This window comes from Embiotoca jacksoni, unplaced genomic scaffold, assembly GCF_022577435.1.
Source record: "Embiotoca jacksoni isolate LCO1_2020_lvr unplaced genomic scaffold, fEmbJac1.0.p SCAF_22, whole genome shotgun sequence".
Lineage (NCBI taxonomy): Eukaryota > Metazoa > Chordata > Actinopteri > Embiotocidae > Embiotoca > Embiotoca jacksoni.
In genome coordinates, this window is record NW_027185363.1 from 8,303,166 (window position 1) to 8,317,674 (window position 14,509).

The window sequence follows — 14,509 nt, forward strand, 5'->3', positions numbered from 1 at the left end:
CAATCCTTTAATGCGGTTATTTAATTTTGTTATCCATTTCCTTTCTTATATTTATACATAATCTAACATTCATCAAACTTCCACACCCAGGCTATTCATAGATGAAAAATTATGTTGATAATGGGCTTTATGCGAGTCAGATTTGTGACAGTTTATGGTTGTTTCTGTCCTCTCCAGAAGAGGGCAGCACAGCAGCAGTAAAAACAGCAAGAACTCCTTGTAGTCATGGAGATTCCTTTCTAAAAGTGTTGGAGTGAGGACTAGACATTTCATTACTGAGGCAGTTTGAGTGCTGCATTTCCAGTCCCCATCACCTTCCTGTGCTATTCTCATGTCAGTAACCTGTGTCATGGACTCTGTCTTGCACCATCCTTTATTTATTCCTGTGCTGGGATCATTTGATCTCTCAGATCACTCCCTTTCTGTCTGACAACCATTGACATTATACATCTCGTTGTCAACAGGTGATAATTCAGTTTCACAACTTCAGACTCTGTTTTCACTGCTCTAATTGGAGGTGGATTACAGTACCTACTCTTTATTGTAATTTTGGCATGATGGCATTATGCAGCCTGACACCTGTGTGATCTACTCAAGTTAAAAATAGTCAGTTACTTCATATATGGCCTGGCATTCCTGTGGAGCAGGTTGTAGGTTATGATGAGTCATGACTGAAGGAAAATACCAAGCCATATCTTTCATTAAAGAAAAAAAACAACAACAACAACATGATTTTACCCATGCAGGGGACATTTCGGCGTTCCACCTCACTCGGATCGATTCCTTCTTTTTCGACTTTGCAGAAGTTGTAAGGCTGGTTGAAATTGGGACAGCCTGTGTTGAACCCCTCCTTTGCGGCATACAATGTATTTGTCATTGAGACATGCATTTTGCAAAGCCACCCCTCACCACAACTCCTTCTGAATCCTTTAAATTCGCCGTGCTCCTACTGAAGCTGTGACCTTGATCTTTCCCTTAACTTAAAATAAATGTGTTGGTGCACCTGGGGGTGGGGTGGGGTGGGCAGCAACTGAGGCAACACAAAGCAGGTTTTTTTTTTCTTCTCTTTGAAAGGAGCAGATCTGTGGTGTATAGAAGAGCCATTACACCACATATGTCCTGAAACACATTCATTGGCTCAAATTAAATCCAGAACTGACCGTCTGGAGGTGAGCGGTGGATTTTGTGAGCGTTGTGGCTTTTTAACACTAAACATTGCCTTGTAAAAAAAGAAAAGAAACAATGCCGGCTTTTTGTATCACCTTGGGGAGAGTGAGCCGAGCTGCAGAGATCACTTTTATTTGGCAATCAACAGCCTTGCACCACGCACATTACACCAAGATACTGCTCCACGTCCACCGGGTGACTCAGTGGGAGAGCCGAGGCCTGCACACACTGCCTACACATAGGTGCTTTTCAAAGTGGGGGTCGAGGGGCGACCAAAAGGGTGCCGTGATTTATCTATTGCCTCAATTTCTCTCCTTTAGCTGCACACAGTCAACAGAGAATATGAGACACAGTGTTTTGACCACATATTTTACTTTATTCACTCACGTCAGGGCAGTTTGGAGCTGAAAAATTGTCTTAATCTGAAGCCCTAGATGTGGAGAGGCTTGGAGTATTTGTTCATGTGAGAAAGCAAACCATTGTATATGAACACACATGCAAACCATTGCATATGAACACATAAACACATTTTATAGCACAGTGAAGCAGTCGAGGGCTCCTTGTCTCATTGCTGGCTCTTACACCCACTCTCAGAGGCTTTTTCAAATATGTGTTGAGTTTGACGGAAGCAGGAATTATGATACCTCGGAGGATCGACTCTACCTGGTGGCCTTCTGCCATTATTTCAGATTTATCCCTCCTGTCTCCTCATCTCTCACCTCTCCTACATGTTGCTTCACAGAGAAAAAGACTCCACGAACTGACTGGTATCGCTGTCACTTTGTAATTCAACCTTTCCATTATATGTGACATTAGGGTTTGTGGGGGCTTAGCCCGATTTATCTTCTCAGGTTATTGACTGGCATAACACTGTGAACGGCCTCCTCCGGATCAGGTTGTAGGTTGTATTTTGCTTGTTTTGCTGAGGTAAAAAAAAAAGAATAATGAGTATGATTCACTGCTGTGCCATGATCAGAGCACAAGATTTAGAGAAAGTTCAAACAAATGTTATGGCCAAAGACAGATGTGGAAATGGATTTGGAGACAAAGGAAGAGACATAGCTGATTATTGTGGATGTAGACAAATAACACACACACACACACACACACACACACACACACACACACACACACACACACACAAAGTGCCCCCCCCCCCCCCTCTTCAGTGTCACACACATGCGCATAGACATGGATCTGTGCATGCAGACACACAAAGCAGATTAGGAAAGCTGATTGATTGGTTGTAAAATGTTAATATAGCTATAAGCCGCCCTCATGAATTGTTAATTCAGGCCTTGACATACTCCTCACCTAAAATGTTAATGAGGTGAAATTGCACCATGGCTGAGAGGCCTCTGTGAGCCACTGAGCAAATACAACAGATGAGCTGAATCCACAAGACCCCCATGTTCTATAATAAGAAACGCTGAAGGCACCTGAGATGGGTCGTACCCATTCGGTCATAGAGTAATTAAATTAATGAATGGCAGCGGGTGAATTAACCGCTGTGATAGTGAAAGTGAGTGATGAATATGAAGTATTTTTACCCCTCACCCAGCCTATATCTGTACACTCCTGTCCAAACTGACTCATCAGAGATCGGAGGAGTATTTAGCATGAATTTAGTATTTAGAAAATAGAGATAAGAAGTTTTATTTGGATTATGGATTACAATAAGAGTCTGAAATGATGGCTACAGAGAGGAAGGACCTCCCGGTGTTCAGTGGTGAACCTTCAAGGCTATTTCTGAAGCTACTGACTGCGTTTGGTGATCATGTTCATCACATAAAGTTAACAACTATTTCCATGCATTTGTTAATAAAGCTTTTGACAATTTTGATTATGAAATTTAATGGCAAATAAACAGCTCAGGTGTAGCTGATAACATTAACGATGACTGTGTTGGTGTGGCAGTGAGCCATACAGATACAGCACTCAGTTAATTGTTAATTAGATACACCTGTGTTTGATTTGTCATTTAATGATATTGTATCTAAAATTCTCTCCTATAAAAATAATAAGTTCTGAATATAAAAGGAGTGAAGTAGCCTAACTATTCCCTTCAAATTTCATTAGTGAACTAAAAAGTACAGCCTGGAGCCTCAATTTAATGCAATTTTTGAGTAAATTTACTTTATTATTTTTCATCGCTGCTCAATAAAGTAATATCTATTTGAACAAGTAAACCTGCAACCTTGTTCAAACAAATGGAGACATATCCTGTGTCCCTATTCCAGAAATACTAAATGTATACTGAATTACTGATCTGGTCAACCAGACCTAAGGTCCCTGGGTGCCCCGTAGCCACGGCCCCCATTCACAGTACAGTGACTGCATATTTGGTTGTAAAAGTAAATCTAACAACTACGAGAAGACTCCAAATGACCAAAAAAAAAAGATGCAACCCACCCACACAGAGACACAAAACAAAATCTGTCTTTGTGTATGAGATTAGGGAGTTTGGGGATGCCTGTCTGTGCCCAGGGGTCTGTTGTCTCATAATACTGATGTGTATAGACCTACAATATATTCATGTTCACAGTAAGCTGTTTTTTTTTTGCAGATACGTTTGCAAGAAATAAAAAAGGCCTGCTGTTTTCGGAGTAATTTACCAAATAAAAGTAAAGTAGTAAAATATTTAACGTTGTATTCATTCGTGTGCAAGTACTACGAGTGCATATTTACAAAACCCCGGTGCATTTTCACAAAGTCCAGCATCCTCTAGCACGGGTACTGACTTCAGTGTGCACTAGTCGCACTATTTATTGCGACTACTACTCGCTGACATACTTAAATTTGCACGAGATTGAAGCCTGAAATTGGGATCGAGAAGCACCCCAAGCAGGTTGTAACAGACCGACTGCGCCTCTGCATGAAACACTCGGGAGCTTTTCATTTTCAAAGGAGGGCTTTTTAAAGTTAAACCGCACAGGAAGTCGCGGCGTTCACTGTCCACCTATCTGACTTCGGGTCGGTGCCAGGCTTTCCTGTTCAGAGGCCCGCAGCGGTCCGCCCCCCCCCCCCCCCCCCCAAAACCACCGAAAAGGCGGACTGTTTTAAAATGTCCGACCCCCCCTCCCCCCCCTTGCTGTGCACCCCGCCGCCCCGGCAGCTTACCCTGCTGTAAACTTTTGCAGCTGACAAACGCTTTTACCGTTCATAGCTTTTTTTTTTTTTTTCGTAAATTCAACCTCGCTGCTTCAGGGCGTCTTTGTGGAGGAACAACCGTGTGGACGAACATGAACCCGGAGGAAACGGGCGTACATCGACCAAGTCTTTCCGAAGGACCCGCTGGGATTTCCTGCCTCGCTTCACCTGGCTGAGGTAAGGTGTTTGCTTGTTTATGGCAAACGTGCCCGTTGTGAGTGGATGCGATGAGGGTTTCCGGGCTTTGCCGGTTTTACAGGAACGTGTTTCTGCCTTTTTTGTTGTTGTTGTTGTTGTTGTTGTTGTAGTTTCGGGGTGAAAGTTTTGGTGTCTGCGAGTTTCTAATTTCACGCTTATCTGGCGCTGCTATCCGGATATACTGCATTAGCATCAGCTAATTGTGAACTCCTATTTCGGACTGGCTGACCTTATATTTCTGTTGTTTGTCCCCTGGCATGTAGATCTTTATGCTTTTTAAAAAAAATTTTTTTAATTTTTTTATACATTTTATTCGCATGGTGTTGAAACACACACACTCAGTTGCCAATTTATTAGGTACACCTAGTTTGAATTACAGCAGTCTGATACAGCGGTCAAGCGATGAATGTTGTCCTCATCGAGGTAATAGTTGTTCTGCAGAGATTTTGATTGAACTGAGACATTTCTGCTCTTAAATTTACCCTCATTTATAGAAATTAGGTGGGCCAAATAATGGAAACAGCTGTCAGTACAATGCATACACCGCACAGTATAATCCAGTTCAAAACAGCCCCACAAACTTGATCATACAATTGATTTAAAAACCCTCACCGGGAACTGAAGGAGGATTTGAATCTTGTTTTTGGTAAATACATTTGCGTACAGTTTTAGTAGAAGACAAGTATTTTGGCTTTACGAAATATAAACGTGATTGTTTTCAATGATTTTTTTTTTTTTTTTACATAATATTGACTTCATTCCAAACTGTGATGGCTTTTTTCACTTTCCAGATAAAATCACGACAATCCCTCCAGGCGCTTGACATTCAGCTCGGAAATACAGGGATATTTTCAGTCAAAGAAATGGGATTATGTGACCGCTTTGTGCTACAATTACAGCTTCAACTGCTGAGCTCTCGCTCACTCTGCTTCACTGGCAAACATTAAGCCCACATCATGTACTGATGGTCAACTGCTGCTTATCAGTTCGGCATATCAAGAGCGTGTGGGCCACCGGCCATGAATTTGCGATCTTGTGACGTGTAAGTGAATAATCGTCTGCGCACTGGCTGAAATGTCTTTGCCTGCTGACCACGTGGATTTCTGGGTTTCGATTCATCCACTTTTTCCTCTGCAGTAGCTTAAGGTGCTTTGTCGGGGATTGGCCATGTGATGGCAGCTGAAGGCAGCAGACAAGACAGACAGAAGGTCGGCACACTGTGATGGCTCCCTGTAAATTGAACCGAAGCATCGTTTCATTTTAACACAGCCTGCTTCATCGGGTATTGTCAAGTAAACGCCACAGAGCAGAACAAATAATACAGGAAACATAAATACACCCACGACGCACATAGTATGTCAACGCTTACGCGGTCAAATGACAGATTTTGGCTCCCGGGAGAGACGTGGGATATCCAAAAAGGAAAACGGTTGCTATCAAAATTAGTTTTTGTTTTTTTTAATCTAGTACATGTAAAAGTTTTTGGAATATTTATGCTCTTCAGCTCGTTTGGCACAGTGGCTGCTGCCCACTCAAAGAAAGTGTTCCTTGGATAATAGTCCCACTGTGCTCTGAGATGGAGAGGAGTGGCCACAGACGCTGATGTGCACCAATGACATGGTGGATTTCACATATTGGTTGGCACGGGGCCTCGATTGTGATGTGGTTTTGGGTTTACTCCTCTATCTGGGCTGTGCTCATGCTGGTGATGGCTCGTGGAGAGTGACGAGGTCAGAGCGTGGAAATAAAAACTTTGTGGATGTTTCAAGGTTCGTGGATAGAACTGGATTTAGAAATCTCTCCTTTTTTTTTTTTTTTTGCCTTCCAAGACTGGAAGTGCTGTAATTTAATTCTGAAAACATTGAAAAATGATTTTATTTGTCAGTAATTTTTGTACAAAGTGTTTTTTAAATTTTTTTTTTTTTAGATACATTTGCATACAGGTTTTCTAGGTCCTCTATCGGGAAGTTGTGTAACTGCAGATAGGGTCGTCAGTCATAAAATCTTAGTTGACGAATAATTGTCATACAAACGATTGCGATTACTAATTTATTAGTTGTTTTCTGTTCTTTGTATGCGACTGTTATAGTATAATAGTTCAGTTTAATGATACACCTTTTGAAGAGGAAGAGGCATTTACTCGCTGTGGTCTTTGGCTTTGCAAAAATCCAAGATGTTTATGTCAATAGATGCTCATCGAAATGCTGCCGGTTGAATATCGGACGTCAACGCCTCGAGATAAACAGTTGGTGGCGCTAATTCTTTATTCGTGCTTTTAACATAGCAGAAGAAGGGGAGTAAATGAAATGATGTCTTTTAAGAGTGGACCAGTAAAACCTCAAATGGTGTAAAATGAAGTGGGTATTTTATGCAGGTGAATGGAAACGATTCCTACAATTATGCAAAAACGATGACAATTATGCTTTCATAATTGCGATCAGGCGATTACTGTATGTAATAATCGTGACGGGTCTAATTTCCGATTTGACGCGAAGATGTTGAGATTGGGGCTCTGTGGGCGCCACACTACCTCTTACAGGACTCTTTGTTCTACTTGTCGCTGAAGTTGGTTCTTAATGACGGCGTGTTTTGTGGTTGTTGTCAGGTGCTGCTGAATGAAATTGGGAAACTGATCCATCGCTATCCCATATTACGTGGTTGATATGATATTCTGTGGGACTCACCCGGGGCCCCACGATACAATATAACAGTTTTAAACATTTTGCAATATGTCGAGTATTGCAATAACATAGTTGCGATCGTGCAATTTTAGCTCAGTTTTTAGTCTGACCATGTGATAGTCAAGCACATGTCTGTCCAACACCATCATAAAAACCTTCCCTAAATGTTCCACGCACCTGAAAAATGTATCTGTCTATTTTTATGATGAAATATTGATACTTGGGGTTCGTTTATCGATACAATATTGCCACGCAAAATCTCACGATACTATCATTCTCTTTTGATTTTTTATTTCCCCCCTCCGCCTCTACTAAGGAGGGATCCCAGGCCCATCATTGACAGAAGTAATAACCGCAGCAGTCGATAACTATATTATACGCCCCAGGAGATTACTGTAGTAAGACACCTATCATAACCCCCTTTTTTTAATTTATTTATTTATTTTTTATTGGAAACAACCTTGCTATAGATTGAAACTTGCCATAAGAAGAGTAAACATAGCAGGGTATTGCTCAACCACGCCAAGCGGAGCAATGATGATGTTTGCTTCGGCTCAGTTGAGCAGGTTCATCTTTTCACAAAGACCTTTTCGAGGCTCTCTCCTCGTGTACCGCCTCTCAGACATCCCTTGAACATCTCAAGGAGTTTTTGGCCTTTCATATTTTATCCTATTTGCTCTCTACCTTTTGATCCCCTTTCATTTTCAATATTTCTTTCTCTTTCTTTTTACTCCTTTGTCAGGCTGTCACCGCGCTTGCGCTTTAACGTAATTTAGTCAAGGACTAGTCAGATTCAGACGTAAGTGATGTAACCGTCTTTCAGATTTTGTCCCTTTGTCCTGCGGAGGGAACAAACACTTCTCCATCTGTGCTTTGTATAAAAGTGTGAATAAAGAGGTAACCCTGAGCCTCGGCTTGAATGCCACAGCATTTCCAAATATCTGACGCACTCTCTCTCTCTCTCTCTCTCAAGTTTGGTTTCGCCTCGAACTTCGGCAGAGTGTGAATTTGTTCCGCGCAGACGTTGCCATTTAGGACGGAGTTTTAATGTAAAGTAAAAAAAAATGGTTGATTTAATTTATAAAAACAAGTTTGTCGTCCTCTGTGATGAGTCAGTAGAGTGTTGATCTGGAACTTTTAATGCTGCAGTATGACTCAGAGTGATGTAAATGTTTTGTGCCGAGCGTATAAGCGGGTGGGGCTGGAAGCGATGACGTCGGCGTGACATCAGAAGCGCCCTACGCAGTTAAAATGACCCGCTTTGTCTGTCCCCCACTCCTTTTTTTTTTTTTTTACTGTACATATTCCCTCAGTGTCCCCTCTCTTCCTCCCACATGCAAACCCCCCCCTCTCCCCTCCCTTACCCCCATCCCACCACCACTGCGTGCGGTATGTCACTCTTCGCCAAAGCACCCAGCAGAGATTCAAACAAAAGTAGTCATCACTTTCAAAAAGCCCAAGACTCCTTTGTTCTCCAGCGAGACACGGAGCGATGAGAAGAAGAGGACAGAAAATGCAGATCACCGGTGGGCTCTGATCCGTATTGGTGTGAATGTAATTGATTTCCCGCTGTGTGGAATCTGTCTTTCAGAATCACGGAGCAAACGCTGACTGAACAGTTGAAAGGGCAGAGACGATCTGGGCTTTATTTCCCAGTTTTGTCTGCAGATCCTCTTGAATCGCGCAGGCAAAGTATATCACACGCAGGGCCTTCATACGGCGAACACGGCTTCATCACTGCCGTTTCTTTGGTAAAACTATATGCAAATTAGCTTTATTTAATGTCAAGCGGGACAGATGGCACTTCATAATTAAATAAGGAACTCGGGGGGGGGGGGGAAACAACAGAATTGATAAAATACAAAACAACAATAGAAAACGACGTTAAAATGGAAATACAGAATAACTAAAAACATGGGAGACTTTCCGAGTGCGTTACGTATTCTGTGCTGGTTCTTATTGTTTTCATGAAATCGTGACAACCTCACACTCTTGAGTCTGACTTTGACAACAGCGCTTGCAGTCTCCCACCTACTTGGCTTTTATTTATTACAAAGTTACTGCCAGGGAAATGGAAGCACAGCATTTTGAAACAGTAGTACGAGCTCGCTCAGCACTGTGTTGCAAAATTTGGCCTGCATAAGGACGTGTTGTTTTTCCGTCAGGGTTTCCTGCAGGTTAATGTGTTCGATACAAAATCGTGTTCTCATTTGAATCTGTCTCGACTCAGCTGCTGGTAATACAGTCTCTCATCCTCCTAAATCCTTTTGGAAAGATAACGAAGCATAAATTGCTTTGCTCCAACTCAAATACTGGCACGTTTGTTACCGTGGTCTGCGCTCTTGTATGGCCTAAAAGAAAAACAATGCCCAATACCCGAAAAACTCCAAAGGTTATATACGACTATAAATGTCCAATTGGGTATATCCCGAACCAATTTATCACCTCGAGCTCAGTGGTACGCAACGCTAACATGCTTGAAATAAGGCTTGTTTTATTCATGACTTCACAACTGAGATGTATTTTGAAGACTTTTTCTATTTGATGAGTTTTTAGACGAGTCCTCTGAACAAACTTAAGTTCTCCGTCCAAAGGAAGTTTCAGAAACTTATCCGACACATTAACTGTTCAATCAAATTTGACTTCTAATCAAAAGCGTCGGCTGTTTTTGTTTTCAAAGAAAAATCACCGGTTGGCCAGTGAGCTCCCCCTTGAAAGTAGATCCCTGTGCATTGAGCTAGAATATAATTTTCTACCTCAGAGTGGAAAATGAGCATTACTCATTAATCGAAACCAGCAAATCACAAGTTATGAGAGTACGATCCAGGTAGAAAATGCTGCAAGTTCGCTTTATTGCTAAGACACGAGTTCAGCACACCTCACCTGTTGTTGGTGTCGGTGCTCTGCGGTGTCTCCGAGTTGCGCCTCCGCCAGGACTCTGGCTGCCAGAAACCCCCTCAGAGTGCAGCCGCCGCTGGCAGTAAAGGCTCATCTGCAACACTGGAGACAGTGATTAGAGAGAGGGAATCAATAATACATGGTAAGGGACGGCTAATGTACCGCAGGGACGGTCAGACAGACAGTGACGTCTCTGATACCCGGCCCCCCCCCCCCGTCTCATATCCGCCGGTTTTCGACACAGCCAGAGCGAGCGCACGAAGTATGAAAAGCAACAGGGGAAATAAAAGCTGGGAAAGAGAAAGGTTAGACAAATAGAGGTAAAAGAGCTTAAAAGTAGAGCGAAAGAACACACCGGGGCGCCCCTCGGAGTAAAGCAGAAAGCAACTCCAGAGTAAACGGGGCTGAAGTGTAAAAAGCGCCCGTCTGATTGCGCTAATAACCTCCTCAAATCCTCAACTGTCATCATCATCATCATCGCGAAGGAGCATCTTTTATTTACTGCAGAGGGAGAAAACCGAACGGCAGCGGGCGTCGCGAAGCCCCCCCCCCCCCCGTGTTCGAGAGAGGGCCCTTTATCCCCGTGCTGACATGATGTTTCAAAAATCGATACGGGGCTGTGAAACGGGCCGAAATGAAATAAGTGTGCAAGCTATCCGGGAAATAAGATTGGGCGGGCGGGCAGGCAGAAGCATGCCACCGGTCCCCGGGGACAGATGCTCGCCGAGCGCTCTCTCATCCAGAGGGATTGGGGGTTAATGTCTCCTTTGCATTAGCACACTACCGTCACATCAGCCAGCTGACCTCCACTCCAGAAATACTAGATATACACACACACGCACGCGCACACAGACCGGGAAGATGAACAATAGAAGTACGAGAGAATGGTGATCTAATTAATGAGTGATTGGAACAACTGCATGCAGTATCCCCCCCCCTCCCCCCCCCCCACCCCCACCACCTCTCCACCTCATTCCCAGCACTGCTCATCATTACGTAGAAATGCACAAACATAGTTTACAGACTCGGACACAAGGACACCGGTCCGCTGGCGAGGGGCCGACGTTCCCGACGCAGCTTCCGTCTGAGTAAAAACCTCATTACCGAAGTGACACTCTCCGGGAGCGCGCCTCGTGCGCCGCCACGCCACAGGTGGCTCGTTACTGCTGGCTTAAACCTTCGACATCGGGGGACCAGCCTCCGTTCGCCCCCCTCCCCCCCCCCAATTCGGTGACGCTGCCTGTGACCTCCTGCTCATCACGACAAGAGTCGCCGCACAGCGACGACTGTTCAAGAAAAACACGTGTTGATTTCTGATATTGCGCGCCTCCGGAAGCAGCATTCGTATCTGCATTGTGTTGCAGACGATACAGACACGGCATCGAGCGGCACGCCGAGGTCGGAGCTGTCTTTGTCGAGATGATAGCAAAAGCGTTGCCAGGGAGACACGGGTGAAGTCACTGAATTCTTTTTGACTCTTAGCCTCGACTCAGTTACCGCTAATGTGAAGCTCATGAGACACGAAAAGATGATTTTTTTTTTGTTTTTTTTGTTTTTTTTGTTCAGGGGTCTATTGAGTAAGCGTGAGTCAAGATCAGAGCATTTGTCTTTTATTATTTAGTGAGTTCAGCCTGTCAATGCCACCGGGACCAGTGGGAGTATTTGAGAGCGGTGTCCGACTGTATGGAGAAGCAGCGCCTCAACAAGTTGTTTTAATATTGAAGCAGCATCTATAAATGAATTTCATTAACATTATTGAATAATCATTAGATCTATAACATGTAATATAATAGTGTCTTCAAACATTCATAACGACAATTAAAAAGGAGTAAATCTTCATCCTTTAGAAGGTGGAATCAGTAAATGTTTCACATTTTTTGTTTCATACTGGTAAATGTTTTCCTCCTTAAGCTTCAATTTTCCCTCCTCTTCCCTTTTAAGGAAGTTTAATCATGGAAAGAGTCACCCTGGCTTATTTAGTGCGGATTTACAGGTTGCGTTTTCCAGTTGAAACGGTTTAGATTCTGGACGAACGAAAGATTTCTTTTTTTTTTTTTTAATAGAATCTTTACGCGTGGCGCCTCTTTCCTTTTCTCCAGGAACTGTCACACAGCAGCTGAATGCCAGTCGTTTCCGGGAGAGCGCCCGTTTGAAATTCGACAGGTTTCCATGTTGGAAATTTGTCCCAGAAAACTACTTGTGAGTTGATAAGCGTGGGGTCGAGGCCGCTGAGCATTGTTAAAGACAAATAGTTTGTGGAATGCCAGAGTCGAGTGCTTAACAGGGTTGTCACAATCATTTACATTTTAAGTGATGATAAATTGTCATACAAATGAGATGAGTTGGACATCCAACGGGGGAAAACAATGTGGTAGCTGTGATGGAAATATTAAAAGTTTCTGTTCTTGTCAGTCAGCTGTTTCTATACAGATGAATGCAAATGATTCTACAAATTATGCCCGATAATTGGGATCAGCGATTTAAAAAAGAAAAAAAAAAATTGTAATAGGCCTTCGGCTTGATTGACAAAAATGAATGAATTACGCAGGATGTTATATTGTTCAGAGTCGCTAATGACACCCAGAGATTTGGAAATATTGTCTCCATTACAGAGTTTGTCCACCAGAGAGCACTAACAAGTTTTGGGACGATTACAATATTAACTAAATGGATGAATTTTCTGTTGGGTCAGTTAAATAACTGACTAATTATTTTAACACCATGTAAAACGGTTTTGAAGGTTGTGGGGAAGTAGGTGCGACAGGCCTGAACATAACACTCTTACTTAAAGTGATTATGGCTTGTGAGTAACACTGTAGGAATCATGTGAGGTTGTCACAAGCTGGCTGACTGGCACCTTGTCAAACTGTCGTTCGCCCTCTTCCTCACCATGTGCCCTCTTTGCTGACTGTCATGATTCATCTCCCAGGAGGAGGCGGCTAAACTGTAAAGAGACATTTGTCTATGGTGTAGAGGACTCCCTCTGAACAGCCTCTGCTGAGCCTGTGATGACATTTTCATTTGACCCATAGCCAACATAGCCCCGTTATGAGAATCCATCAAAAAAAAAAAAGCAATCTCCTAAAATAGAAAGGGATTTCAATTTGAGGACACCTATATTGATATGCAAAATATGTGCCCCCCCCCCCAAAAAAAAAAGGCCTTTCAGTGAGACGAGTCCAATACAGTGGGAGTCATGTGATGATGCATGGGATTGGTTTGTTCAGCATGTACCAGAATAAAATTATGCTAATGGTATGGACTGAGAAGGGAAATGTTGAAAAGAAGAAAAAAAAATATGAATCCGATATTCAGTTTTATTGAAGATGTGCATGAAATTGATTTTTTTCCTCAGGGTGTTTCAAAAGTAAATCAATTGGATATTTACCATAATGGCTCCATAAGAAACCACAGTGCAGCTTCAGGTCCATAAAGCTGTGAAGAAGTAGGTATCGGTAGAAATAAGTGCTACTCAGCCTGTGATCTGAATGAGATGCATTTTTTTTCCCATAATCTTTAGCTGCTAGTTTTCATATCAACAAATATAAGAAGAAGTTATTTCTATTGGCTTGTCGATCTTAAGTTCGAAAAGGCTGACTTGGAAGCAGTACTTTTGGTTCATTCTCAAATGTTGTGACAGGGATGTCTTTAGGAGAATATGTCAGGAAATATTATTACTCAAGTCTCGTATTGCTCTGACGTCTTTAGAGTTTGACCCGATCCGTTTTCCTTCTCTGGTCTGATCTCTGAAGCTGGTGAGGTCCATGTACTTTAGTTGGACTTTTCTGTGCCGTTGTAAAATTCAATTCAGTTTTCTATAATTAAATTTTTTCATTTGTGAGATGAAATATAATTCATATAACATATATATTATTTCCTGAATTATATTTCATCTCACAAATGAAATATATATATATATATATATATAGGGGATCCAAGCGCCCGGCCTAAACTCAGCTCGCCCCTCGACTTGCCTGATTTCAAGGATATAAACGTACTTTGAGCATCATCACCTTTTAATGGGAAGGTCTTTGTGCTCATGTGCACAGACATGTACAGATTGTTGAAAGAGATTGCTAGCTACTGTCCATACGCTGCATCTTGGCCTGGAGCCTTTGCGTTGGCTAGCCTCTTTTTTGGCGTTGAGGGATTCGCCTGCGGAATACCTGATGAGCACTTGCCGGTATAGCTGCTGGCATCAGAATAGATTACAAACAACCTCCAGATTGGTGTTCAGTACGCGCTGCGCATAACGCTCGCTGCCTATTAAACAAGGAGTTCTTCAAATGAAATGTTTAATGAAATGTTTTTGCTTAAATGTTTTACCAGCTAATGTATAACCTGAACTGTTCAAATATGTCCTTCCCCTTATTTGCGGTTCCTTGGAAAAGTATATGGTTCCTCCTTATTCCCTT